At 48.3% G+C, this 5,779-nt stretch overlaps 1 non-coding gene across 1 annotated transcript; it reads right to left on the reverse strand.

Moving 5' to 3' along the window:
* Window positions 1-1,402: 1,402 nt before the first annotated feature.
* On the reverse strand, window positions 1,403-1,540 carry LOC119937872. The gene has a single exon (XR_005454247.1). It is a non-coding gene; the product is annotated as a small nucleolar RNA SNORA7 (small nucleolar RNA).
* Between the last annotated feature and the right edge of the window lie 4,239 nt (window positions 1,541-5,779).

A 5,779-nucleotide genomic window follows, 5' to 3' on the forward strand; every position in this document is an offset into this window, starting at 1 on the left:
GAATGAGAGAGACGCATCCGAGATAACACCAAAGTTATGGCCTTTCAAGACAGGAAGGATCGTGGTGCTAGCTATGGCTACATGGAAATTAAGGGGTGGAAAGGGTTTGGGTGGGAAGACAAGGAGTTCTGATTTGGACATGTTAAGTTTGAGGTGACGGGAGGACATCCAAGTAGAGATGTCTTGAAGGCAGCAGGAAATGTGAGGCTGCAGAAAGGGAGGGAGATAGGGCTGGAGATGTAGCTCTGGAAATCATCATCATCATCATCAATCGTATTTATTGAGCGCTTACTATGTGCAGAGCACTGTACTAAGCGCTTGGGAAGTACAAATTGGCAACATATAGAGACAGTCCCTACCCAACAGTGGGCTCACAGTCTAAAAGGGGGAGACAGAGAACAAAACCAAACATACTAACAAAATAAAATAAATAGGATAGATATGTACAAGTAAAATAAATAAATAAATCATCTGCTTTGCGGTGGTAGTCGAAGCCACGGGAGCAAATGAGGAAATGGGGAAATGAGCAAATGGGGAAGCAGCGTGGCTCAGTGGAAAGAGCCCGGGGTTTTGGAGTCAGAGGCCGTGGGTTCAAATCCCAGCTCCGCCACTTGTCAGCTGGGTGACTTTGGGCAAGTCACTTCACTTCTCTGGGCCTCAGTTCCCTCATCTGTAAAATGGGAATTAAAACTGTGAGCCCCCCTTGGAACAACCTGATCATCTTGTAACCTCTCCAGCGCTTAGAACAGTGCTTTGCCCATAGTAAGCACTTAATAAATGCCATTATAAAAAGATGAGTTGTCCAGGGGAGTGGATGTAGAAGGAGTGCTTATTTGGTGCAGAGCACTGTATTAAACACTTGGGAGAGTACAATATAAAAGAACTGGTGGACATGTTCACTGTCCACAACGCTTACTATGTCCCAGGCAATGAACTTAACACTGAGTTAGACACAAGTTAATCAGCTGGACACAGTCCCTGTCCCACACAGGGCTCACAGTCTTAATCCTCATTTTACAGATGAGGTTACTGAGGTCCAGAGAAGTTAAGGGACTTGTCCAGGGTCACCCAGGTGGTGGAGCTGGGATTAGAACCCACGTCCTTCCGACTCCCAGTCCCGTGCTCTATCCATTAGGCCACACTCCTTCACACGTACTATGATGAACTGAATTATCGTCTTGTCCTATGCCGTCGAGTCGTTTCCGACCCATAGCTACAACACAGACACCTCCCTCCCAGAACGTCCCGCTCTCCACCTGCAGTCGTTCTGGTAGTGTATCCACAGAGTTTTCTTGTTAAAAATCCCTAAGTGTTTACCATTGCCTCCTTCCACGCAGTAAACTTGAGGCTCCACCCTTGAATCTGTCCCATGCTTTAGGCTGCCCAAGACAGGTGAGTTTTGACTTGTAGCCGATGGCCTTCCACTCGCTAGCCACTGGCCAAGCTAGGAATGGAATGGGAATGCCTCTGCTTGGCTCTCCCTCCCGTAGCCGAGACTGGTAGAGGACTGGAAACTCTCCAGGTGTGACCCTGAGAGGGGGAACAGAATTATAGTAGTAGTAATAATAGTATTTATTAAATGCTTACTGTGCTCAGAGAACTATAGTAAGCTCTGGAGAGAATACCCAGTTGGGGGGACAACTTGGGAAACGGTGGTAGATTTTAAATGTTTATTCAGATTTAACACTAATGTGTCTCTTTGGAGTGTTCATTTTAAGGGGGAAATAGGATACTTGGTAGAGGAGAGGAAGGGAAGTGGACAGAGGAAAGATTTATTAATGTTCACTTTATGTTTTTACAGACATGGATGGAATAATTTCATTGGTCGAAAAGCAGCATCAGAATGGTGGAAGACTTCTAAAATCAGGCTCTCGAGACTCCAAAAAATGACATAATCAGTTATTTTGGGGCTCAAAACGAAATCTCATAAGTCTTTAGCAGGTCCCACATTCTCTATTATCCATGGGGCTCACGGACACTGCTGCTACCATCGTTTTACGGCTTTCCCTGAGTTCCCGGGGCAGCAAGTCCACTGAGGTGGTGGCTTCTCTGGTCCTCTCTAGCCCCTCCCAGGCTCACTGTAGCTTCACATTGTGTGAGGGGTACTGACTGATTGATTATCAGGACTGATTGATTGACTATCAGTGATTATCGGTCCCACAGTCATTCAGGAATCTTGGCCTCTCTCCCCTGTCTTTTTTTTTTTAATGGTATTTGTTTAGTGCTTACTGTGTGTCAAACACTGTTCTAAGCGCTGGGGTAGATACAAGTTAATCAGGTCAGAAGTAGTCCCTGCCCCATTTAGGGCTCACAGCCTAAGTAAGAGGGAGTAGGAGCTAGCCCCCATTTTCTAGATGAGGAAAATGAAGCGCAGAGAAGTGAAGTGACTTGCCCAAGGTCACACAGCCCACAGGGGGTGGAGCCAGGATTAGAACCCAGGTCATCTGACTCCTAGGCCCGTGCTCTTTCCACTAGGCAATGCTACTTCCTTCTTCGTGCCCGTCCTCTAGACCGTAAATTTGTCATGGGCGGGAAACGGGTTTGCTGACTCTGTATTGTTCTCGCAAGAGCTTAGTCCAGTACTCTGCACACAGCAAGTGCTCAATAAATTTGATCGATCGATTGATTTTAGCCAAAGGAGGGCAGGGGTGGGTGGGAGTTAACTCCCTGTCCATCTGGGTGCAGGAAGCCCAATCATTTATTCATTCAATAGTATTTATTGAGCGCTTACTGTGTGCAGAGCACTGGATTAAGCGCTTGGGAAGTACAGGTTGGCAACATAGAGACGGTCCCTACCCAACGACGGGCTCACAGTCTAGAAGGGGGAGACAGACAACAAAACAAAACATGTAGACGGTGTCAAAATTGTCAGAACAAATAGAATTATAGCTAGATGCACATCCATTAACAAAATAAATAGGATAGTAAATATGTACAAGTAAAATAAATGGAGTAATCAATCTGTACAAATATATATACAAGTGCTGTGGGGGGGCAGAAGGAGGTAGGGAGGATGGGATGGGGAGGAGGAGAGGAAAAAGGGGGGCTCAGTGTGGGAAGGCCTCCTGGAGGAGGTGAGCTTTCAGTAGGGCTTTGAAGGGAGGAAGAGTGCTAGCTTGGCGGGTGTGTGGAGGGAGGGCCTTCCTGGCCAGGGGAAGGATGTGGGCCGAGGGTCGACGGCGGGACAGGCGAGAATGAGGCCCGTCCTCATCATCATCATCAATCATATTTATTGAGTGCTTACTATGTGCAGAGCACTGTACTAAGAGCTTGGGAAGTACAAATTGGCAACATATAGAGACTGTCCCTACCCAACAGTGGGCTCACAGTCTAAAAGGGGGAGACAGAGAACAAAGCCAAACATACTAACAAAATAAAATAAATAGAATAGATGTACAAGTAAAATAAATAAATAAATAAATAGAGTAATAAATATGTACAAACATATATACATATATACAGGTGCTGTGGGGAAGGGAAAGAGATAAGATGGGGGGAATGGAGAGGGGGACGAGGGGGAGAGGAAGGAAGGGGCTCAGTCTGGGAAGGCCTCCTGGAGGAGGTGAGCTCTCAGTTGGGCCTTGAAGGGAGGAAGAGAACTAGCTTGGCGGATGGGCAGAGGGAAGGAGGGCATTCCAGGCCCGGGGGATGACATGGGCCGGGGGTCAATGGCGGGACAGGCGAGAATGAGGTACGGTGAGAAGATTAGCGGCGGAGGAGCGGAGGTTGCGGGCAGGGCTGGAGAAGGAGAGAAGGGAGGGGAGGTAGGAGGGGGTGAGGGGATGGACAGCCTTGAAGCCCAGGGTGAGGAGTTTTTGCTTGATTCGTATCGCCACATTTCCTAGGAGAAGCAGCGTGGCTCAGTGGATAGAGCCTGGGCCTGGGAACCAGAGGGTCATGGGTTCTAATCCCAGCTCTGCCACACGTCTGCTGTGTGACCCTGGGCAAGTCACTTCTCTGGGACTCAGTTCCCTCATCTGTAAAATAATGATGGTATTTGTTAAGCACTTACTATGTGCCAAGCACTGTTCTAAGCTCTGGGGGGATACAAGGAAATCAGGTTGTCCCACCTGGGGCTGACAGTCTTAATCCCCATTTTACAGGTGAGGTAACTGAGGCGCAGAGCAGTGAAGTAATTTGCCCAAAGTCACACAGCTGACAAGTGGCGGAGCAGGGATTAGAACCCATGACCTCTGATTCCCAAGCCCGGGAGAATTAAGGCTATGAGCCCCTTGCGGGACAGGGATTGTGTCCAATCTAATAATAATAACAATAATAATAATGTTGGTATTTGTTAAGCTCTTACTATGTGCCAAGCACTGTTCTAAACACTGGGGCAGATACAAGCTAATCAGGTTGTCCCACATGGGGCTCACAGTCTTCATCCCCATTTTACAGATGAAGTAACTGAGGCACAGAGAAGTGAAGTGACTTGCCCGAGGTCACACAGCTGACAAGCGGCGGAGTCGGGATTAGAACCCACGACCTCTGACACCCAAGCCTGTGCTCTTTTCATTAAGCCACGCTGCTTCTTGTATCTACCCCAGTACTTAGAACAGCGCTTGCACACAGTAAGTGCTTAATGGCTCAGTGGAAGGAACACGGGCTTGGAGTCCGAGGTCATGGGTTCAAATCCTGCTCCGCCACTTGTCAGCTGGGTGACTTTGGGCAAGTCACTTAACTTCTCTGGGCCTCAGTTACCTCATCTGAAAAATGGGGATTAAGACTGTGAGCCCCCCCGTGGGATGACCTGATCACCTTGTAAGCTCTCCAGCGCTTAGAACAGTGCTTTGCACATAGTAAGCGCTTAATAAATGCCATTATTATTATTATTATTTTAATTATTATTACCACCGGTCACTACCGGCTAGAGACCAACTTGGACCCAGTGAATTCCGAAGTCTGCTGGCTTTCCTGGGAGGTGTTGCCTTAGCAACAGCTTGGCCTCAGGGACGAGTTGTTGCCGCGGAGCTTTTCCAGGCCGGAGAAGGAGGAGAGCCCTCTCTCTCTGGACAACTTCAGGTAGGGATAGCCTTCTTCCGGACTGAGATTCCTACGGATATAAGCAGCGAAACACCCTGAAGCTGGAAGCAACCGACTCTGGATTCTCCGCGGACGGCCGAGAGAGCGGCCTGTTTCTCCAGGGTGGCTCTGAATTCACAGACCAGGAGAGGGGAGAGGGAAGAGGGGGTGGAGAGAGGCTTGGGGGGAGTGTAGAGTTTCAACTCAGTCATGCCTCCTCCTTTTGGCAGAAGCTCGAAGCCTCCGCTCTTTCCGTTAGGAGCAGGGTCACGAAAGAGGATCCTACTTTTACACCATTTTGAGCTCTGTACTCAAACCACTTGGCGATTTGGGTGTTGAAGGAGGGGAGAGAAAAATCATAATCTTACCGACTCCTCTTCCACGGCAAACGTTGGAGGTAGGAGAATTTTGCCAAACGCGAGGGCTCGGTCCGACGATGGGAGAATTAGAAAATGAAAACTGGGCCGCCTTGACTAGGGAACCCTTCTCCCCATGTGCCCCTCCTTTTGAAAGAATCTCTTTCATGAATCTTCCATTTACTTGCACGGAGAGGGGGTAAGTACGGTAATAATTCATTTCAAACGGTGCAAGATCCCAGATTTCCAGTAGAGAATGTGGATAACTATTTCAGGAATTCAGCTGCAGGGGACCGCGTGGTACGGGAGAGGGGGAAGGGAAGAGGAAAAATTTGTTAATGTTCACTTTCTTTAGATTCCTGCGGGCCGAACAGAGTTTTCCCATTGGTTCTGGTGGATTA

This window comes from Tachyglossus aculeatus, chromosome 1, assembly GCF_015852505.1.
Source record: "Tachyglossus aculeatus isolate mTacAcu1 chromosome 1, mTacAcu1.pri, whole genome shotgun sequence".
Lineage (NCBI taxonomy): Eukaryota > Metazoa > Chordata > Mammalia > Monotremata > Tachyglossidae > Tachyglossus > Tachyglossus aculeatus.